Raw genomic sequence first — 24,920 nt, forward strand, 5'->3', positions numbered from 1 at the left:
TTGCAGGTAATCCAGTTCATTTAATTCTAGTTTGCATACATCACATTTCAGTTCAATTTATCACCACTACCAAAATCACCTCTTAGAAAATAAAGCCTGAATAATCTTGGCAATGGTGCAAGCATTGCTTTTATTTGCATTTGGTTTTGTTGCCACATCTAACTTTTCAGCTTTTTTTTAGTACTTATTCAAGAATTATTTTTTCCATTTGCAAATGTTTTCTATTTATTCCAGCAATTTGCAGAATCAATCACCAATTCACAATAAACCCTGCTTTCTTAGAACAGTTGCTTTTAGGGTATTCAGGAGCAATTCACTAACAATATGTTAAAAGAAAAACCCCTGTAAGGTTCCATGCCTGAGTACTTCTAGCTTTAAAAAATTAACTATAATTTGAATCATTTTAATACATATTTTAGGATATTCATACAGAATACTTGTGTCATATATTCCTTTCCTAAAAATAAAATTGCTCCTTTGATTTTAGTAGAGATTTAACTATTTAACGAATGCTTTTTTCGGATCCAGTTACTGAATGTTTGATTCAAAGCTTTTCCTCTAGTCTCAAAGTTAATAAAGTTTATACAGAACTGAATTTAGATGTGAAAGGGAATTTCCCAATACATGAATACTGAGTTTTCACTGAAGAACTTGCTACTGGAAAAGTAAAATATGCTGAATTTATCATCTGCAATTAAAAAAAAAAAAAAATCCACCTGTAAATGCTGTCTTGTGGAGTTTAGTCATCAAACCAAATGTTATCTGTACATTTCCCTTGGTAAACTGTATCAGAAGAGCTAACAGGGACTTTGGTCGAAGCATGCAAAAACTATTTCTGCTGAGGGGCAGAATAGTTAACTAAAATTTTTCTGTTGGAGTTAGAATGACCTTTTTCTTTCCTGTGGCAAGATGGTTAGAATCAAACCTTTATCAGAATTCAGCAAAGGCTATATATATTTGCTTGGGTGAAAAAAAAAAAAAAAAAAGTCTTTCTAAATAGATAAATGGTTGCCTTGGGGTAAATGCAAGTTTGCTTGCTTAAATACTCAGCATTGTGTGGTAACAAATAATTACCATATCTGCAGTTTGATAGCAGAATGATGGGCTTATCATTACTTAGGTGTAAATTTGTCACTGTCTTATCTTTTTCCTGTACCTCTGCTAAATCTTATCTCTCTCTCAAAAATGAAATTAGACAATAACCCCAGTTAGTTTTTGGATTTCAAAGAGCTTCTGACCTTTCTTGTCTTCTTAATATCTAATGTTTAACTGTTTTAACCTTTCATGTTTTCACAAATGCAAGTGAAAACACAAATTCACAAATTTCATCTAAAATCAGGAGACTTTGAGCCCATTTATGAAGTACTTAATGATTTAGCAACTCTGCTTCAAACTGACTGCTGGTTTTCCAGTGATTGGTGTATCAAGTTGCTTTCCCCCTTGAAGGGGAAACACAAACTTTCCTTCCTCCCTTGGCAAAGACTGAAATGTAGGTGCTTAGATCCAGGCTTCTGTGCATTGTTTTGTTTGTTTTGGTCTTTTTTTTTCCCCCAGCAGAGTTTAAATGAAAATAATGTCTGTCTGAGGTCTCCTGCCCTGCTGTGGTCTCCCTTCAGCTTTTCCCCAGGATCAGTGGACCTTTTGTAGACCCCCCTCTTAGGAAAGGTACATTCATTTGCGAAATTGACTGTTAATTCGTTTGCTTAGTCACAGTTATTTTAGGAAATGTCTCATCTTTAAGAATTTTGTCTTTCTGCCGATGATGGTAAAATCAAATTGCTACTCTGCAGGTAAAATCAGCATGTTTACTGCTTAAACTTTGTTCATCTTTAATGGCAAGAACCCAGAACCATGAAAGAAAACAACCTCCTTTGCCTGTCCCGTTGTCCCTAAAACTTCCTATTCCTATTTCTACCTACTACACTCTTTTGGATGCTCGATATAGGGAGCTAGCTTCCCTTGCACTAAGAAATAACCGATTAATTTTTGTCAGTTTGTATGGTGACTCTGCCACTGAGTAATTGAATCTGAATTATTCATACACCAACTAGTGACATGAAGTGTGTTACAAGTATTCCAAGTATACATATAAATGTTTTTTCTAGCTGTATTGTATTAATTTGTGGTGGAAGTGATGAATTCCATTTGCCTGGCTGAGAAAGCAAACCAGAAAGTTAATTCTGTTTTCAATTAGCATGTGAAAACAACAGAATAATAAAATGTAGGAAGGAAAAGTAAATCTAAAAACTTGATTCAAGACCGTAGAAAATATCTGCAGGAGCACAACCTTGGGTCCACGCAACTAGAGAAAGCATATACCCAATAACATGTATGGCGCATAATGGGGGAAAATAAAAAGTGAGAGAATCTTGCACGAGTCACTTGGTGCTCAGAGGGTTGGGGTTGCAGTATTCATGCTGGGCACTCGGGCACTGACCGCAGCCCAGCCTAGCCAGGCTCCTTGACTCTGCCTGAGTGCTGAGCCACGTGTGCTGTGGGCAAGGGAAAGCTGGAGCAGTGGTTCGCAATCCAGGGTTGTGATTATTAGAAGTAAGGACAGAAGCCTGGAAAAAAAAAAAAAAATAAAGCTTGTCCAGAAGCAATGCCAGAAATAAAGATTGGGAAACTGCTTCTGTAGATAAATGTTATTCAAAAATCAGAGATCAACTCCATCGCAGTTGTTCAGAAAGCCTTTTCTTTTTCTCCATAGTAAGACCTTATACTGAGGTTTAAAGAATCTTCTATTTCACAGAGGAAAAAATCCAGCTTTGTTGGTATTAGGATTTTTGTCGTCTTACGTAGTTTTTAGATCAAAGTGAAAGAAAGGGATAGTTAATAATGCACAGGAGCAAAATGGACTTTCTGAACTAACAGAATTGGTGCTTTAACATATACTGAATATTGGAAGAGAGAGAATCTCAGTCAGAACCAGGCTGTGAAAAAGGCTGCCAAAGAATCAATGAGTGTGCAGACTACTTCAAGGACAAAATGGATCTGGATATAGAGATTCATTCTTTAGACTAAAGAAGAGGACACATTGTTCCAGCTCCTATTGTCAGGGATCTGGAGACAAATCTGTTTTTAAAGGCCTGTAAGAACCAAATGATAATTTATCTCTAAGCTGTTTCTCCTTCAGATTTCTCACTGGAATGATACTGGAAATTAAGTTGCTTAAGTTGTGCTAGGAGCTCTTTGACAATGATTAAATAAGAGAAATTCCCAGATTAAAAAACCTCTAGTTGAAAATTACAGCTTCAAGTGAGATTCTACACTTACATGTAAGGAAACAATGTTTGTTCTTGAATGGAGAGCAGACTGTCATCAGAGATATTTATTTATTAAGCAGGAAGATGGAAACATTCTAAACTGGAGAAACTTACTGCTTTTATCATCAGTGAAATCAAAGATATGTAGATGGTTGCAAGAATCGTTTTTTCAATTGTGTTCATGTTACTCTTATGTGAAACTGAAACTTTAAAAATGTTGCCATTTTTCTGTTTTTTTTTTTTTTTTAGCTGAATAGATATTTAACAGAAGTAAGAAATTAAGCAAACAGAACTCTATAGTTCTATAGTATATTGAACACTATTTTGCTTGTCTCCTCTGCAGTATCTGAAGTAAAACAGATGAAGTGTTTCTGGTCACACTCAGTTTATCAAGCATAACCAACCTGAAATACAAATAAAATAAAGCTGGTGCCAGAAAACCATAAGCTGGGATGGTGCTTGTCTTGAGCTCCATGACATTAATTCTAGTCCAGAAACATTGTCAGTTTGCAGGTCCTTAAAATAACCTATTCACTTCCATACGGTTGTGGTTTTGACTAGATCAAACTGCATCTGCTTATTAGTTTCAACACAACAAAACAAATAAAAGCCCATCCAGAATTTGTTTTCGTGTTTAGCTGTGAAATATTTAAGTAGTATTTTACAACATGTATCTACACCGTGAGTGCTGCTGGGAGCTGGGGCACCTTGATTGCAAAACTCTTGGGAGGATGTCAAAGGTCAGGTAGACTGTCACACCAAATTTCAAGAAAATATTATAATTTAAGAGATACTAATTTATGTAACTGTAAGACAACTTATTTGTTTTGTCAGTGGCTTTATGAAGTGTATCAGATATTTAAAACATCCTAGAAATAGAATGTGATTGACTTGGCCTTATTCTGCTCCGGTGGTTAAAGTAGAACTTTGTTACGTACCTTGACAGGTGGTGACTGATGGTACACACAGACTTGTCTAAATACAAGCAATCTGCCCATAATATTCAAGGCAAAGTACTTGACATTTCACTCTGTCTGCACATTCTTGTGACTGTTGGGCCCAAAGATCCATCAGCACCAATGCAATTATGTGAATGCCTGGAATCCTTTATGCCCAAAGTGCTTTTAATCGGCATGTAAGTAATGCAAACGTGAACTACTCAAAAAAAGTAAGAAGCCTCACCTCATACTTTTTTCTCTTCACTGATCGTTATGCCTGCATTTATGCCATTATGTATCCATATCATACCATACCTTTTTTCTTTTCTATTTTGAATGCTATAAATTTGACAAGGCAACTTTGTGCACAAATTGCAAAAGCACTATGACCTAAACTAATACTTTTTCCATGAGTTGGGCTCAATTTCTCATTTAGCTGTAAGAAACCTACTCAAAATGTGGTGTTTTTTAATGTGTATTGTGCTAAATGTAAGCCTTTGATCAGACAGTACATGAATAAGGAATGCTGTTTTTCTGAATTAAGTGGAAATGAGGCCTAAGGCAGCCTGCTGTTAGGATCATAAGTACTAAATAAAATATAAAACTAGTCAAACTTTGCAACCTCCTCCTTTGCAACTTTGCAAGGACAGGCATAATTTCCTATGTTGAAAGAAATATGAATTAAGAGTGATTCATCTTGTATCATGGCGTATATGCATTGTTACAGCTTTAAATAAAAGGTTGAACTTTAAAAGTACTTCAGTCTTAGAATATAGAGAAAAAAATTTTTTCTCTACTTTCTCTCTATTAACATTTATTCTTTAGTTATCACAATAATATATTTTACCCTTGTATTTTACTGACCTTCTATAAAAAAAAAAAATCTATCTGAAACCCTACTTGTGTTTCCTTTTTGGTGACCTAAAGACATAATAAAAATAAAGGTCATTATTTGTTCAGTATTACTTGTCCTTCATTTTATTTTTCTCTTTTGTTTCCTCTGGCTTTCTACTCCAGTAAACTGTCACAGTGGAACAGAGATGAGTCTTGAAGATGCAATGACCAAAAAGTAAATGAACAATTTAACAATGTTTGTTCACGTTCTTGGAATAATTCTGACGCTATTACAGTTTTCAGCCTTTGTTGGGTGTTGGGGAACCATTTATAGTCTCTTCTTTGAACACATTACTTTTATATTCTTGGCTTCTTTTATGGTCACCTGCTATCATTTTTCTTTCTTTTGTTTGATGATCCTTATATTTCAGTTTTCTCATTTTCCAATATATCAGCTATATTCTGTGCATCTAAATTTTGTACGTAAATACTAAGATTTTTACGCTTTGTGATGTATGTTACTCCTCAACAGTAACAAGAATAGAGCAAGACCCTTGCAATTCCCCCTGCAGTCCCCCTTACTCCCTCCATATATGACCACAGGCAATGGCAGCATTTGTGCCAGGCTGTGAAGCATTTAAAAAAGTCTTGTATGTCAGGTGCATATGCTGTGGTTTAGAAGCTCATGCTCTATACCATTCTCATACCCTGCAGAGCTCTATGGGATGTTGTTTGCAGGTCACTGACGTTTGCATTTTGTACAATCCTCATGAGCTTCGATGACATGACAGCCAAATCTAAATGACTCTCTTAATTTTTTTTCTCAGGGTGCTCCAGATCAATCCTCCTTTTTTTTTTTTTTTCTCTTTTTTTTTTTTCCTTTTTTTTTTTTTCCCTTTTTTTTTTTTCTTTCCCAAGTCAGGTTAACTGGATCCAGGCCTTCAGTGGCTGTGTAGGGATATTGCTTAGACAAAATGGTATGTCAGTGAAATCACTCAAGAGAAATACTCCCCTGTTTGTGTGTCATGCGGGTAGCTACGCGGTGTGCTGCTGACTGGAAACTTTCTGATCTGCTTTTTGCTGCCTCGTTTGTCTGATGTAGCCTTACTGTGTCTCGTTTTGTCAGTTTCTTACTTAATGCATTTTAGGTGTAGTGTATAATTTTTTACTAGCATTATAGGTATGTTCATTCATTACATTCTTCTTTATTAGAAATATTTCATTTTTAGTACAAACCTTTCAGGCTAATAAATAGAAACTGCTATGGCTGTTCTGTCTCAAAACTGGCGATAAGTTTCTAAAACTTTTTTTTATGTCTTAATCTTATTCTGTGCACAGTTCAGATAATTTTTTGCACATTATACATATATTATTGAAAATTTTCTGTGAAGATGTGTAATATTTTATTGTGTTGAGTTATAGGTGGCATTTCATTGAAGTAATCACAGAAGGGCAGGGGTTGGAAGGGACCTCTGGAGATCACTTAGTTCAACCCCCCTGCCAAAACAGGTTCACCTAGAGTAGGTCACACAGGATCATGTCCAGGTGGGTTTTTAATATCTCCAGGGAAGGAGACTCCACAAACTCTCTGTTCCAGTGGTCTGCCACCCTCACAGTGAAAAAGTTTTTCTCATTTTTCATTTCAGATTGAAGCTTTTAATTGACTTTCAGCATCCCATGAAAACATTACCCATGGTATGGTAACAAATAGCAGCTTTAGCATTTTTATAATGACAAAGATGTTAAAAGGTTTAATCTGCACAGAAGCTTTGCTTTTTTAATCTAATTATCCTGCCTTTGTAAAATACAGAAACACTTGATATGAGGTTTCATCACTTAAAGGAAGATAGGTTAGTTATTGATTCATTTCCTATTTGTTTGTCAATAATGCTACAAAATTAATACAAATTAGCTTACCCTTTCTGCATGAAACCATGATTTATTATGTTCTCTGAAACTGCTATTATAGAAATTTTCTTGTATTTCAACTTATTCTTTAAAGTCTGGTAGCTTTTCCACATATAGTGAAAAAATAAGGTGGTGACAATAACAGGGTTGACAAACCTTTCTGCCCATGTCTGGACTTACCTTACCTCTACTGCTACTGCTCTTCTCTGAGTCCACGTAATACAGTGACAGAACAGCATGGTGCAGAAGGTTAGGAGACCAGAACCTCCACAGATTTTAATTAACAACTAAAATACTGGCTTTACTCATGATTTTGAGGATGCTAGTAAACCTGCTGTCTTTCTTCAGCACTTATGTATAAAATATTTATATTCCTCAGTAGCTGAGCAGCACTTGGAGGAGACAGCTGTAAGATAATGATTGCTGGAAGCAACTCGTCAAGATAGACCAATAAGAAATATATGACAGAACAGGATTTGAAATAGGGATTCAGGAAGGGTAATTGTTGATAACTTTTCAAACAGGTAATTTATACAGATATTCAAACAAATAATTTATTGGCCATTATTTATTTTTTCAAATTAAGATATGATTTTGAATAGACAATTCACTTTTGTTTCTGTTTTAATTATTTCCCAGTGTTAGTAAGAAAGTTCTCATCTGTCATTTTGGTCATTTGAATGTATTTTATAGAAAAGCTAAACAAATGTCTCTACATGTGTACTTAATGTGCATTCATTGTTCATAGGTGTCCTGTTTTTGCTGAGGTAGAATCTTAGGCCAGCCATGGCATGCAGGCTGTTAGCAGTTTCAAGCCAGCTGGGTGCTTAGGCTAGGAGGGGCCAACACCAGGGCAGCTGACCCAAGTTGGCTACCGGGTGTATCCCATACCATAAATGTCACACTCACTATAAAATGGGGAAGGTGGCTCAGGATGGGGGTGGAGGATGTCGTCTTCTCTTCCTACTACTCCTTCACCTTCTCTCTGCTCCCAAGGACTGGTCTGTTGTTGACTGTGACTGCTGCGCATTCATTGGGCTGAGTATAGCTTTGCATATTTTTGTTGGTATTAGTGCTGTTTCATTAAATGTGTTTTCACTTAAACGTGTGGGGCTCCTCTCCTTTTCCTCGTTCCCCTTCCCAGCTGGAGAGGGGTCACCACGTGACAGAGCAACTGCTATAGTTTAGGCCAAGGTATGGGCTAAACATGGGCAATAGCTTTTATGCACTGTGGCTACATTTCACTTTTACAGTACAAAGTTTTGTTGGATGCTACGGATGTTCATATTCAATGCTTTATGCATTCCACAGATTTTTTCCTAGTGTTGGGGGGCAAGCATTAAGACAGTTGTCAGATTTGCAAAATTTTAAGCACTTAAATCTTTCAATCTGATCTTACAGTAAGCTCAGTAGGTCAACACTGTTATGTAATTATTCAGGTTCTCTTATGTGATGCATAACTAGGCTTTTAGTCTTGTAATTTTATTAGCTTGGTTATGCCAGTGATTTAATGGTCAATGGCTTGAGGTCCAGATGGGCATCAGTGATGAGTGGTGTCCCTCAGGGGTCTGTACTGGGACTAGTGCTCTTTAATATCTTCAGTTGTGGCATAGACAGCAGGACTGTGTACACCTTCAGCAAGCTTGCAGATGACACCAAGCTGAGTGATGCAGTTGACACATCTGAGGGACGGAGTGCCATCCAGAGGGACTTGGACAAGCTGGAGAAATGGAGGCGTGTGAACGTCATGACGTTCAATAAGATCAAGTGCAAGGTCCTGCACCTGGGTTACCATGGGTATCAATACAGGCTGGGGGATGAGGGATTGAGAGCAGCCCTGCCGAGACGGACTTGGGGGTGTAGGTGGATAAGAAGCTAGATACATGACCCAGCAACATGCTCTCATAGCCCAGGTGGCCACCTGTATCCTGGGCTGCATCAAAAGCAGTGTGGCCAGCAGGTCAAGGGAGGTGATTCTGTCCCTCTACTCTGCTCTGGTGAGATCCCACCTGCAGTGCTGCGTCCAGCTCTGGGAGCCCCAGCACAAGAAAGACATGGACCTCTTCAAGTGAGTCCAGAGGAGGGCCACAAAGATGATGAGGGGGCTGGAGCACCTCCCCTGTGAGGACAGGCTGAGAGAGAGCTGGGGTTGTTCAGCCTGGAGAGGAGAAAGCTCCGGGGAGACCTTACAGCTGCCTTCCAGTACTTAAATGGAGCCTATAAGAATGATGGGGCCAATCTTTTTAGCAGGGCCTGCTACAATAGGACAAGGAGTAATGGTTTTAAAAAGGGCAGATTTAGGCTAGATATAAGGAAGAAATTTTTCATGATGAGGGTGGTGGATCACTGGCACAGGCTGCCCAGAGAGGCAGTAGAAGCAGCATTTCTGGAAACATTCGAGGTCAGGTTGGCCGGGGCTCTGAGCAACCTGCTGTAGCTAAAGATGTCCCTGCTCACTGCAGGGAGGTTGGACTAGATGACCTTTAAAGGTCCCTTCCAGCCCAAACTCTTCTATGATTCTGTGTCTGAGAACATGATCATGAACAGCAAAATTGCTTGTTGTCTCTTTCCATCAAGTTTTTAATCTGTGAACTATTTCCTGGGAGAAAAAAACATGAAGAAGGAATTACTTGCAAAGTTTTCATGCCCAGATTTGCTTTAGGACCATGGGACATGTAAAAATAAAAATAGCCAGCTAGGTGTTTATATATATATATATATAGTCTTTCTTTCCATTCTTTTTCTTAGGTAAACTGATATACAAACCTCAAAGTGTTAATGGTGTCTTAGACAGGGCTTTAGGTGAGGAGAGAGGGAAAATAATACAGCAGTGATATTTGACGTGCAGTATAAAATATCAACAAAAATGCTGTCGATATTGCTAACCATTGCTTCATATTGTATTGAGACCTGGTAAAACTGCAGAAATATTTAAGTTTAGAGCTACACCACAGCTGTTCATAATTGCTGTTAAACTTTCAGTTAATTTGTACTTTTTTACACTTCTTTAAATTGATAATACAGTGAAAGCCAAAGCATCTTTGAATTCTTTTTAACATAGTGTGAAACAAACAGTTTGGAGATACATGGCCTGTGTTTCCTCTTTGTAAATGTTTGTTTAAGGATGATTTTAGAGTCAGTACTGTACATTTTTTTCATTAATGTTCACATCAGGAAAGCAGAGATGCAATTCCTGATCACTGTTACTAATGTCCATCTCATAAGGAAGGAGTTCTGTAAAACAGCCAGCAGCTATTTTCTTCCTATTCATTAACTGATAGAATCAAAAGGATAAAGATGAGAATTAGGCATCAGGGCAGGTTTATCTAATCTCAAGCCACAACGTTACATCTTAGTTTTAACTGTCAGTCCTTAAGACACTGTGTATGCAAAACGAATCATTGATTTTCAATGTCATTAGCATCTTAAGTGTACTCAAAGAACGATTAGTCTTGTTATGATATTAATACTTACAGACAAAGTTATGCAACTATTACAGCCCATTCCCAATAATGATACAGTTAGAACTGATATAAACAAACTTTCTATATGTATCTCTTTCTCTGGTGTTACGCTTACCTTTCTTAAAGCCTCTCAGGGGCTAAGACTGAAAGTAGTAGTCTTAGCAAAAAAGCAGGGTGGAGTTATGATGAGTTGTCAGCACCTCCAGTTCTTCACCACAAATAGTTGATATTAATGTTGATGGTTACTTTCTTCTCTTTGGTGGGAAGAGTGTGATGTTGGCCTAGGGTGTTTCTTCCTTGACAGTCAGAGTCTACTTTAGTTCATTTTAATTGTTTTGCTAACGCAGTCTGTTAACTTGATCTTATTCATAACAGTTTTCCCCCCACACCCAGCTCATTCAGATTGCACTCCTTAGCGACTAGTGATTGACCGTTTCTGGTTTGTGTTTGTAAACCTGGCACCTTTGCCATCGTCCTGTGCTCCTGCTGTCAAGGCCTTTGCTATCATCTGGTGTTTGTGCTTTTGGGGGACCTGTGTTTAAATCCCCGGGTTTTCTTTAAAGTGTGGTTTTCTGATAGCCTAAGTAACATCTCATCACCACAAACTAATCACATGTACATCTTTGTGCAAAGACCATTAATGATTCAGTCGACAAAAGTAACGATCCATTAGAAGATACGCATGCATAAAGTAACATGTACATGTAATGTGCTGGTAACCATTTGCAACCTGTACCTTCTAGTTCCAGTAACTTCACTGGTATGTTATCAAAAGTACTTTGAAACAAGTTACATGGGCCTGCAGCAACATCAAATTAAAAACTCTTGCATTTGGCAGTTAGTTCTTTTTTTCTGCCTGGTTTTTTTTTTTTGGTGTAAGTTGCAGCTCAGATCCATTTCCTCATCTGGTTCATTTTGCAGCCTCAAAAATGTTTTTGCCAACATAACTAAGGGGGGATGGGGTGATTAAAAGTGGGGGTACGAAAGAGAGAGAACAAACATTGCTCAAACCATACTGCTGTAAAGGGGAACGAACGCCCACGCAACTACACCTTTAAACATCCAGTCTGATTTCCCAGAGATCTTCTCTGGTGGTTATCAGAGCAGAGAATGAAGATGCAAGGACAGAGAAGGGGAGGGCACAGGAACGTAGGAAAGCCTCCTGGCAGTCACAGAAAACTAGGCAAGAGAAAAGCAGAGGTGGAAGATCTCATGCTGAGACTGAAGGATCCTAAGAAAAGTTACAAGCTCTGGGAGAAGCTGGAGATGTATTGATTCATAGGAAAACTATCCGGAACAGTGAGGAAAGCCATAAAGCCATGCAAAACTATTTTTTATTTTTTTTTTTTTCTTTCAGCAGTGGGGGGATCATCTTGATTTTTTTTTTTTTTTTTTTTTTTTGGTTAGGTCTATGCATTTATGCTACTAGTAAAGCTGTACCATGTTCTACATATATGTTTCTTTTTCCCAGTGAATCTAAGGACACATGGAACAGAAATTCCTGTGTATTATCAGAAAGGTCAGCACTGGTCTTTGAGGCCTGAAACAGTTTGGCTTTTGAACTGCTTTCCTGTCAAATACTAATAGGCAGATGCCACGGCCAGGAAGTATGCCAAGAGGCTCAGAGATTGAACAGTGGGACAGCATAACATAGTAATTTTGCACACTGCAAAACAGCTTTGGGAGCTGGAGGCATTACAGCCTCAGACACTATAGCTTCAGTCTAAATTATTGGTGTACAACCTGAGCAAAGTAGCCTTGCTGGCAGCAAGAGTTAACCTCCCTCAGCAGCACTTGAAGATGGCATCGCATTGTGGCCTGAGCGTTCTCACAGAGCTCACATGGGAGTGGAACTCGAGTTGGCAGTAGGGCATACAGACAACGCCTGCGATTCACAGAACCTTCAGCAGCTGCGTGGATCAAGACCACGCACAGCAAGTATGAGTGGTGCACAGTAACAGCTCATCCAACTTTGAGAGCTAACTCCAAACCTCCAAACAGATGGTCTAGCTCTTTGTGATGGGAGATATAAGGAGGAAAAAAAAAAAATTGGTTCTGCTCAATACTTTTCTTCCAGTTTGTGCAGGCTCAGGCAAACATGGCTGCAATAGTTGAACTGTGTTTTCAGCAAGCTCTACAAGGTTTTTATTCATGACCAAGGGACATTTAAACATGTTTGGAGTATTTATGTGGGTTTTTCTGTTGTTGCTATTGTTTTGGGTTTTTTAAAGCAAAAGGGTTTGGGGCATTTTTAAATATCTGCGTAATCTGAAAGTTTTTCTAAAATCTGCTCCTCCACCAAAATTTTAACTGTGTATATGAGATGAGTCATCTATAACAACCTGCCTTGCAGCCCTAGCTGTGGGCAGAACCTCTTCTCTGCACTCTGCTTTTAACCATACTTACAACAGTCATTATAACTTTCTTTGCATGTAGCATGATTATAACTAGGTCAGAAATAATAATGCTATGAGTGCACTAGGATATTTTTGTGAGGAAAAACATACCAAAAAAATGTCTGAGAGATATGTAAGAAAGAATTTGTGGAAGAATTTACTGAAGCTTAAAAAGAGAAGTGGTTTGGTGGTTTGTTTGTTGTTGTTTTTTTTTTTGTTTTTTTTTTTTTTTTCCAGAAATTTTTATTAGCTGATGTGAAATGGAACTCTGTAGTATTTTTTTGTGCTCGCTTCGTATCTTTCAGGCAAAGGTTTTAAAGTGCATCACATATTTGTGACAGAAACCGTAACTGAAACTCAAATTTCCTGGCACATTTAGGATCTAATTAGTGGCCTTAGTTTCCAGTGGATGCGTGTGAGTAGATCAATACAGGTGTATTAATGTCTGTAGAGCAAAACAGAACTGAGCTGAGTATTTACATTTGCACTTGCAGGAGCAGGTTCTAAATTAACTTCTATTTTCTCAAATTTAGCACAACAGCCACTGAGAACAGGAGAAGCAATTGAATATGATTAACCTGTCATTCTGTTAATTATATACGGTGTAAAGTTGGGATGGTAACACCACCTCATCAGTTCTGTTTCAAACACAGGACTTTCAGGGAAGTGAGTAAATTTTAAATCCATCACACATGTTGAGGTTAAGCTCAGTTGGAAGAACTTTATCCCTGAAATTTCCAGTCAAAATTTAATCACTCGATTAACTTTCTGAAACTAGGTGATTGACCTCAAGTCCTCAGCCTTAATAAGAACTTTGGAGTGGATAAGATTCAGTAGAAAACACTTCTCTATCTCCAGAACAGACTTTCTTTACATTCTTTAATGAAACTGGAGGGATGCAGTTAGCCTTCCATTATCAAATCAAGCTTCTCTGAAATTTAAACTTCATGACTGGTGCCATCAAAATTACAGTCCACTTGTTATTTGACTTTACAGCGTTCCTACTTTTTCCTCAGTGTAAAAAATATAATGACTTGTTTACCTGTTAATGCTGCCTACCTTGATTCAGTTAGTGGGAGGTAGGATCCACACTGCTGTTAGTCATTAGTTTCTTGTTGAGACTGATATGCTGCTCTAAAGTTTCTTGTGATGTCTTAGGATGTTCTTCCTGACTAAGCATTGGGATGTTTTAGGTGAAAAAAAAAGATTAACACGGTAAGTCATCCACCTTCAGAAAACTGTGTCAAAATAGATTTCTGCACATATTTTGTATTGTTATTTTTCAGCTGAACTGATTCTCAGGGGTCAGATGAGACTTTATTCAACTAGAGCTTTTTCAGACATGATAGCATGCCTCGGGATACTCATTCAGATTGAGATTTGCAGAGCAGACAGTTGGAGTTCATTTAACACTTTGGCAAATTGTTGTTGCTTCAATATTGTTCCTTACAGAAGAGCAGAAATGTAGCTTGATGGAGTTGACAGTGTTTTGTAGTGTTTGTTATCTATATTTTTCGCTATCCCTTAACCTTGTTTTGTGTATTTTCAGAGTATTTCTGCTATTGCCTATTTTACCCAAAATTAAAACTTATACTTAAAAATACTTTGCTTGTAATTCATTTTAAAATGTATTTATTGTCTGTTGGTTTATCTTCTTTCCCCCTTCTGTAAAGCTTTTACTGAATCTTTCAGATTTGATGATGTATTATTGCTAAAAACCAGAAAGGGATAGCAAGATTTGTCTCCTTTGTTTACTTATTATTCTTTGGAGTTACACTGGCAGCTTTTTCACGTTATTCTTTGCAATATGGTGTAACATTTGGGATTATCAAAAATCCCTAGCTGTTAGGTACTTGGATTCCACTTAATTACAGTGAGATTTGTATTCCTAAATCACTTAGTACAGATTGCCGTGTTCCCAGGTGTTAACCCAAAACAGTCAGCATACCTGAAGAGCATCTACTGGGCAAGATATTGGACTTTGTCCAGCCAATTACCAAATGCTAATTAGAAGATGAAGTAGGTCAAATGAGAATGAATAACTTCTATTGCTTGTCTTTGCTCAAATTCCTTGAGTAGTCTCCCGGGCAAGGCTTGGGAAAGATCTCAGCTTCCGCAGGCAGATGTTTTATGTGCCCTGGCTCGTTTCACTGTGGCTCTTTTACACCGTGTGTTTCCTGTCACTAGGGCTCATCTAATTTTTGTGTGATTGATAATTCTTCCAGAGGTCCCTTAACTCACACCCTCTTTTTGTGTAGTACTGGTATTTCTATAGGTCGGAGCATTGCTAAATACCTTCCAAAAAATCTAGGGAGACTGGGACTGGTATGGGAAGCCAAATCCAGAGCCAGTATAAAAGATTATATAAATGGATGTGGAAATGGAAATATAAATTAGACAAGGATTATACTTCCATGGTTTGTGGGCCATGGACATTTTTGGTGAACTCTTCTCAGTACTTCCAGTGAATGATATTCAACAGTAAAGTTTGGAGTGTTTAGTACCAAGGTTGATAAAGAATTTGTGGTAGTCCTCAAAACATTTTGATGTTTACCTGTGGTCCACTGGTACAAGAAAGTCTGATTTTCAATCAGGTCTATTCAAGAAGTGAAAGAGTGTAGGAGATGCTGAATTTCTGTATCAGCAGAGATTTTTAAAGATGATGTCTGAAAAGGGTGATGAAAGAATTAGAGTCTATTTTTAAATTTTAGTCTAGATTTCAGATTATGTGATTTTTATTTTTGGTAGTACTGAGGTGGTTATTATCAGCTAATTGCTATTTAAGTACTGCCCATCCAATAAATTACACAATTTCTACAGCGTTTTCCATTTTTTATGATAACTATTTACGCTCCATGGAAAGGCCAAGACTTCTCCCTCTCAGAAGGAACACACAAATGTATATTCTTTCTTTCATCTACTCTTGTCCTTAAATCCTGATCTTATGGAATCTTTGGCGTTTTGTGGTTTGTTTTGTTTTGTTTTTGGTTTTTTTGGGGGGGGATGTTTTTTGTTTGTTTGGGTTTTTTTTTTTGTGTGTGTTTTTTTGTTTGTTTGTTTGAGTTTCTTTAATTTTAAATCCAACAGTTCTAACTAATAGAATTTAAGATGGATGAGATTTATGGAAATATTCAAAAGGGGTGGTTTTGAAGGGAAAATGAAAGAACACATTAGGTAGGTTTCAAAAATTAGATAATTTGGCTTTGATTTGTTTTGAAGAGAAGGAATGACATCTGCTAACTGCCTGGAGTTAGGAGGAAATTTCCCCTTGAGGCTTTCTTATGTCTTCTGAAACACCTTATACTATCAATGTCACAGATGGAGCATCCTACTTCACTACTTATGCTGTAATTTTCATATTTTGTCTGTAAAGTACAACTCTAAAGGAATCATGGCAGGAGAAACAAAGCACATCTTGAAATACAATGAGCTCATCAGTGAGTAAGCCTTTAATGAGATTAGAGACATGCATAAATATCTTCCTGAATAAAGTTCATGGTATGAAGAGTAATGTAAAAATACATATTATTCAAATACTTCCAGCATGGACGGTATAAGAATATGTTTTCATTTAGTGCTCAGCATTTTATTCCTTTGCTTAACACTGTTGAAATCTCTCTCTATGCTTTTTAGTTTGAAGACTTTTTAAAGGGTAGTGTTTTGGAGCGATTTCAAGTACCTGTAAAGTGGGTGGGGAAACTTCATTGTAGAAGTTCTGTCAGAACAAAGTTACAGCTTTTACATCTGGAAGTCTAAGCCCAAGCACTGCAACTTTCTCCTTTTATGATGAAAGGCAAATGAGTCATTATTCTAATTATACATTTAAAATATCAATAGAAGTACCCAGTAAGTAGCAGTAAATATCTCTGTATAAATTTCCTGTTATATTGATTGTATCTCATGTAATGGCGCATTACCTGATTGCTGTTGATCAGTAAAATGAAATGAGATTATATTTATTACTTTTTACTGTTGGGTCTCATCATAAATTATTATGGTAAATGTGAGAGGCTGAAAAGTAATTGCTGCTTCATTTATGTTAATTATTCATTATTTTTAATATCAAACCTCTTTAAAATATATATATGGAATAACTTCAATCACCTGTTTATTATTTCACAATCAAAATACAATAATTGCTTGATTGTTTTGGGCTTTAAAAAAATCCAGACATTTTTGTAATTTTAACCTCCTACAGTTCTACAGCTTTCCTATATCACTGTGTAGTTTAATTGTTCCTATGCCAGGAAACAAATATTAAGAATGATAATGCAGCTGCTGTGCATATGTGTAATCGTTGACCTTAGTGACACTTTACTTTTACGTTGACAATCCCAGATAAAAGGTCAGTGTGCTCATTTCCTACATGGACAGCACATAAACTTACTCTGAGCTTTCTCAGCTACTTTATTAGCAGGTGGATTTGTGGAAGAGTCTCTGTTCCCTTGATGGGTCAATTTCTCCGTTTGGTGAACCTATTTTATGTGCCAGCTCTGTCGTTATAGTCTGCAGAGATTCTTATATTACCCTCACCTCTGTCACCTGAATGTCAACAGTCAAATTGCCAGAGTAGCCTGTTTTCCAGGCATTGAACTAATATAAACTCAAAATATTAAAATATTTTGTTGTCTTTTTGTATTTGGGTCTTATTCAAATATCCTTTGATTGGCAAAAGTAAAATACATGACCAGGCAATAGTGAATTTAACTTGTGATTTCAGTTATGCATTCATCCTTGTTTGATGTATCAAAAATAATTTTGTGTACTGTGAATTACCATATTAATAACATCTTTCAGAACAAAACCCAGTGGCTAAGTCTGCACCATCCTCTGAGCTGGTTCTGGAGCTTCCTCCTTACACCATGCACTAAAACTGTTATTTATGTCTGTCTCGCAAGCTCTTAGAGTTTCTGCGAGCTGCTCCTGTCAAGAGGCCGCACACCGTTTGTTCTGCCACTGACTTGCTCTTGTCCTTACCATCTTAGACCTTGTTGCAAAATCCAAAGGAACATTGTGCCTAGCTGTGATGGGGCTGTTGCTCAAATATGTTTTAATCTGATGTCCCCAAGTGGGGCAATGTTAATGCTTGTCTATCTAGTGTATCTGCAAGCACTGAAGATCTCATAGTATTGTCTATGAGGTGGGCTTGATGCCACCATGGAGAATGCTATCAAACCCATAGTGTGTTGCTGTGCACAATATGATAGAGAAGAACCTTTTCTGTTGCGAGAGGATGAGTATTGTAGAGGACCCTCATTCAGTGGCAAGACTGGGCACTGCATTAATGTGTATGGCTTCCTGCAGGAAAGAATAGTGTGGTTTCTTAAGTAACAAGGTTAGTGTCTCTACCTCACCTTGAGATGTTGAAATCCCCGTTGCAACCTTGAAAACTCCACTCTCACAAAGGATGCCTCATTATTTTTTTTCCTCCATCCCATTTCCTCCCTGCAGATATCAGAATTCTCCTTCTGTTGTTTAACAGCGAGCAGAAGGTTGATCAAGTTGGCCAGGTCATCCCAAATTTCTCAGGGTAGCTTCATAAATTGCTCCTTAAGTGGAAAAAAAAATCTTTATTCTGTGCTTTGTCCAGGTAACTGCAATGGAGATACAGCTTTGCTCCACTTAGGGTGCTAGCTGTTATTCCTTCCACTTCCTCATCACACTGCTCCAGTGTTTGGAAAAGGTAGTCTTCATCACGCCATCCGTGAGCGTATCTGTGATACTTGGCTGTAGCCTTTGTGGGATTCCCTTCATAAAGACTCATGCCAAAGATGCTGTCTTACAGCTCCCAATTACAAATCCTACCTCCCTTTCCTGATATATTCCATTCACTGTCTTTCAGTCTTGGCTCTTGGTCTCTGAAGAGCATTGTAAAAGCTGGCTGCTTTGTAGCCTTCCTCTGATTTACCAGTTGTGGTGACCACAGTGACCCGCAGAGCGTTCTTCAAGAGACAGACAATTTAGATGATCAGAAGCTTTGTACTTAGTGATGTTCCCAAAGGCACTGCAAAATGATGACCTAGTATTTTCTATCTGTAATGTCCAAAGTGCTTTCATTATCTGAAGTATAGATTCATGAAGTAATAATTAGATATACATGCATTTATAGGTAAAAATGGTGTTGACAGTAGGTATTTTCGTTTGTTTTCTGAAACACAATAGGATATTGCAATTCCAAGATACATTTAAAGGTACTATGTTGTTGCCCATCTATCATTACCGTGTCTGGGTGCCTGTCATGTTAAATTGATAATAACTGCATCTATACTGGATTCTGTTGTAGTTTTTTGCTTAGGGGAAAATGGTCAGATGCAGGATTTTTGATTCATTATAGTTCATTCCTTTACACTTTCAGGAGGAGGCTGCTTTAGTTTTTTAGATTCAAGGGAATGTCAGTTTTCTATATACTACTTCTATAATGGAAGAAAAGTTTGAGGAAGACAACAACTTTACAGTGTTTTCACTGAAGTTTGTCAGGCTAGTTTTGCCTCAAGTCCTTCAAAAGCTTGAGGGAAGATCTAGAGTATGTGATGCTATTATATAAACTAAATAATCCATTTAATTTCCAAAAAGAATGAGAAAGCATAATATTCTAAACTTCATGTTTGTAATGCAGTATATTATATTTACCAGGACTGACGAAAAGTAGGTTTACTAGAGAAATGATCTCTTGTTTTTAGTGTATTGCTTGATTGGATGGTGAAAATGAAGTTGTCCAGATAAAGACAGATTAGCAAGATTTAAAACTTTTCCATATTATAGGAAGTGTATGCTCTAAAAACATCAGAAGACCAGGCAAAAGAAATAAATTACAAGTAAAAATAGTAAAAAAACCCAACAGTCTTAAAGCTTCAGCATCCTTATTTTTTGTTTCAGTCTTAGACTCTCATTCCCACTGACATTTGCATTTTACCTTTCCGTGCAAGGCTACGAATAACATGAATGAAATGAATGAATGAAATTAAAATCTCTGGTGGGAAAATGTTGGTTTCTGTGCAGTACAGTCAATTGTAGCTATGTTGCAATGCCTCTCTGCAAAAATCTGTAAGAGCTACTTCTAAGTAAGGTGCGTACATGAAGGTTTTGTTAGTATAGTTCATACATAGGAAACCTTACCCTTCAGACCCTAGTGTTCTGAATTCAACAGGCAATGGTTGAGCTCCATTTATCCAGGCTTCCTTTATCTGATGCAAGAGGAAAGAGTGGTTTTGTGTAAGTGCACTGAGTTGGTGGAAATGTTTGCCAGCAACTCTTCAACCCTGAGATCGTTTGAACAAGTTATAATGGATGGTTACGATAAGGATTGCAAATGAGAAAAATGACATTAACAAAATTCATCAGCCAGTTGCACATTCCTTCTTCTGTGCTCGTGTTTTCTATTTGGTTTTACTTAAAATAGCTGTGACCTTCAGTTGTGTGTAATAATGAAGCGTAATTTCTGTATTTCACAGTGTAAGTAATATGCCTGTACCTTTCTGACAAACTAAACAAACAAACTATTACTTATGTTGAATTAGCACTTACCCGGGTGGCAGCCAGAGGTAAGTGTGGTTTTATGTCAACTCTGTGAAATCCCTCTCTGCGTGAACAGCAGTACACAATGGACTGTAATGGGAGTTTCTTACAAATCCCACCCTGCAGGGATTTACATTGTCAGTAGTCTCCCACGTATAATATGCTATAATTGAAAGGCAGCCTCAGTCAGGTTTTTTCCTCTTAATTATCCAATAATATTGTTTTATATGTCATGTAGAATATTTTCATGTTTTGTGTGTGTATATATATGTATACTTATACCAAATCAGAAAGTGAATGTAATTTTTTCTCTTTTTTTCATCTTTTTCTTTTCTTCACGGCTAAGTATATTTTGCTACTTCTTAATCACTGGCTTTTTCATATCAGTAGTTTGTTTCCTCTAGTTTAGTAGGATTCTGGCATGGTCAGCGACAGGTATACCATCAAAAACAAAGGCTGACTGAGAGGAAAAGAATGGACCATCACATAGGTAACTATAGGAACTATGAGTCAGGATCTTTTATCATGCATTTATTTGTGGCTGAAATGGACACTTAAAAGCAACTGATCTAATAATTATATTTATAAACTAGCTTGAATTACATATATTCGCAGATGATAAAGGTGTCTAGAAAACTGGGTAAACCCAAATGAAAATTAAAACTATAAGACCGTGGAAGTTGGAAACTTTGTGACTGCTGCAAATCACTTCAGTGTGTCAAAGATTAAAGCCTTGGATTGGTCTATCAAGGCAAAGTAATCTTGCAATTTTATTAACATGTACTGAAAATCAAATCAGTGATAGGTCATGTGCCCATGTGGTTTGTCATCAGTAATTTCCGTAACAAGTTTTTCCTGTTGCTTAAACCCCAGGATAATGTGAAATTCAGTCAGCCTCTAAGGAGGAGGTGAATCTGAACAAAGCAATCTGTATACATACCTCTGAAGGTGAAAAACTGAGACCCAAGCACTGGAAAGCCATCCCTAACAAGCTGCAGTGGTCTGCGAGTGCTCAGGTTTGGGGGACATACATTATAACTGTCATGCAGAAACATGAGGCAGGCAGATGCTCCACAGCTCTAGGCAGACACTGAAGCACCATATGTGGCTTTGCAATTTGGCTTCAGCTGAGTAAATCCTTTCACAACAGCTGAGTTAGGAGAGGCAATGTTGACATGATTGCCATTTTAGTGTAAGCTAAATGCTCTAATGTAGAGCAAGTGAAAGAGACAGGGTAGAAGAGATACAGAAGACCTGAGCAGAGATCTAAAGTTTTGATCTCAGCATTTTAATATAACAATTACTAAGAACAAAAGGCCAGATCTTGCATTTTCCTGAGGCTGGTCAATAAAGGGTATAGGTAAACAGTAAAGGAAAGAAACTTCGCAGATGTCTGAGTAGTCTTTCCCTTCCTTCCTGGGCTACTCATCACCTTAGAGTTCAGTCAAGGGTTTCATCTGATGAGGCAGATTGTTAGCTTTCTGCTGGATAACCCAATGTGATCCTCTGACACAGCTGTAATTGTATGATGTACAAACTGAAGGATGGTGAATGGAAATCAGGAGGGTAATACTGAATTTGTAGTTAACTTTGCTAAAAGTCATTACCATAATATACCTGTTTTTAGTATCTGGTCTTAAAAAAAGACAAACCAAAAACCTTAAGAAATTGGAAAGGTGGCAGAAAGAGAGTGTATTTCAGGAATGAAAATTAATTTGACAGTACAGGCTGAAGAAACTCCATACACACAGTTTATCAAGCAAGGGGACATAACATCCCTTTTATATCAATTGTGCTACGTATTAGGTGATGCTGTCTGTGTAGACTGCACGTGTCTCTGGCTCTAAGATTTGCTGAATTTTTACTTTACTCAAGAAGTCCTCATGGCAGAAAGGAGAGTCTGTATATAAGCATCTAGGAGTATTTTTTTACTTTTAGGGTGAGCTTTGCCCTGTGGATGGAAATTGCCTGTTGAAAACTGAATGGAGATGCTTCTAATGGTATTGGTGAGCTAACTGCAGAGTAAGAAACATGCTTATGATTTTGGCTCTGCAGACACGTCAAACAGCTTTCTAAATATGTGGTGTAAAATTGTGTAAAAAAAAAAACCCACAAAAAAACCCCCAAAAAACAACAACAACAAAAAAACCCCACCCCAAAACAACCAAACAAACCCCAAATCAAAAAACAACAACAAAAACACAAACCAGAAAATTACTTATGTGGACTGATGTTGAGATATATATAGTCCAATGATCAGAAATGTCATATGTTTATTCTTCCCAGGACAAATAGATATTACTCAAAAGTGTATTGCCCACATTCTGTTTGGGTTTTTTTGGCAAGTAGTAAACGAAGGATTGAGACTAACAAGTTTGTAGCAGTTTGAATATTTTAAAAAATTAATTGTCAGAAAAAGCATGAAGTATGAGAGTCATGCAATACAGACCGGAAGAAAGCTATATACCTCTTATATTTATGACACTACTTGAAATCTCCATAATAACAATTCCAGGGGAAATGGAAGGCTAACAGAGGGCTGGAAGCTGCAATATTTGCTCTGTCATTCCTCATCTACTTGCCTTGTCTTCTGTAGAACTGTGTTGTTTACCCTTAATAGCAAAATTTCACCTTCAGCGCATAAATAGTCATATTTTCTTCAGCAGTGTATAGGTTGCTATTACTAATTTGTTGACTTTGCATATAATTTATTTTAATGCAACACTCAAGAGAAAGGAAATAATTGGGTTTTTTTTAAACCTTTAAAATATCAGTTTTATTGTATTTTTAGGTGATTCATGTTTGTACCTTTCTAAAGGTCTTCCATCAATATGGATATTGCATATGCTGTAATAGTATGATTAAGTCCATATGCTCCTCTTCCCAACAGGGGATTAGCTAGTCTTTAGATTGCATTACTCCCCTGTCAAATATAACTACTGTTTGTTACCAAAGTACCGCCCCATGATGAAAATATAAGCATTGAGCAGTGGAGCATGCAGTACATTAATTCCATATTGGGAAAAAGTATAAATTTAGACTTGATTGCATATTACTTATGAAAGTAATATATTGGTTCTAAAGTGTATTCTAAAAATAATTGGATTTCCAGATTTTAATTAGACAAACTTCACCATAAAACAAAAAAGTTTGTATCTTGGATAGAGGCTTGTAAGACTTAAAAGATGAGTTAGATATCTTATGTAATTACAGCAAGATTTGTACTCCAATGAAGGAAAGCCACTTTTTTTTTCCCACAAAGAAGGAAACAAAACAGAAGCTATGGCAGGTTTTAAACAGTATTTTATAATCAAGAAATAAGAGGACTGTGATACATTTTCTACAAAATCTATCTTTCTTCTCAAATCTGTACCTGCAGCACAAGTGTTAATTCACCAGAGCATATTTCATATGAATTCATTTATCATAGGGATTACTTTAAGCACAACATATAATGAAAATGTCATTCATAGTTTTCAAACATTGGAGTATTATACATTTTATGTTTAAACAGGTATTAAACACGTGCTACAGGCAGAAACAACTTTTAAAATTCTAAAAGACGCAATCAAGGGGGAAAAAAAACCTGTGGGTTTTTTTTTTTTTTACATCGAAATAATTATTTCTTAATACCAGGAGCAGCCAAATTATATGTGCAGGAGACCTTTCTGGTTTTATCCCTGACAAATTGCTGGTTTAGGGCCAGGCTAATGTGGTGGCATGCCAGGCAGTCATCAAGAAAACAGTGGATAGCGGAAAAAACCCTTGAAAATACCCATACCGTTAGGATGCGCAGCACAGCCCAGCATGAAAGCTGTCATATGGACCCAGCTTATTAGTGCTGGCTCCATTCCACGTCGACAGGACCCAGGCCAGGCTAGCTCCCACTGGCTCGGCCCCCTGTTTCTCAGTGTTTTGAATCCAGAAGGGGCTTATTAACTCAGGTGCATTGCCTTGCAGGGCCAGGTTTTGCCTGGGATTAAGCAGAGGCTAATAGGAACCCAGAGCTCCCTGGAGTCAGCTGAAGTGTTGCCATAAGCAGCTGCACTGCTGACCTGGCTCGGAAATCTATGCATGGCTCTGCAAAAGCATCCTGCTGGACCAAGGATGCCTCTGCAAAGTGCCAGGTCTAATATCGGCATCTGTGGTGCACTTAATCTGCAACGCAGATAAACTATAGGTGGATATTTTGGGGCTGAATGTGTTTTTAAAGAATGGCTTTGCAAGTATACCGTCTCCAACTCTTCCACACCATCCCCTTTCTCCCCATGTGCAGCTTGCTGGTTGACTGAAAGGGCAGTGAAGGTTTTGCTGAGAGCAAGCATGCACTGGTTAGCAGTCTAGTTAACCAATTAGTTTGTAATTTCTCCAGTCCTGTTTCTGGTTGTGTGTGCTGCATGTTGCTTAGTCATCTTTGAGGCATTTTGGAGGTTGTCTAAAATCCTTGTCTGAGCTAGATAGTCATGAGCTGTCGGTTGAGCTGTCTGCTCCAAACTCTTTGAAAATCAATAAAGTAGAAGTATATTCATGTGGAATTTGCTAAATCTGTACTGAGTAAGAATTATTCACATATTTGTGATACATTTTTAGTAACTTAAT

This window comes from Leptosomus discolor, chromosome 1 (assembly GCF_034619465.1).
Source record: "Leptosomus discolor isolate bLepDis1 chromosome 1, bLepDis1.hap2, whole genome shotgun sequence".
NCBI classification, from domain to species: domain Eukaryota; kingdom Metazoa; phylum Chordata; class Aves; order Leptosomiformes; family Leptosomidae; genus Leptosomus; species Leptosomus discolor.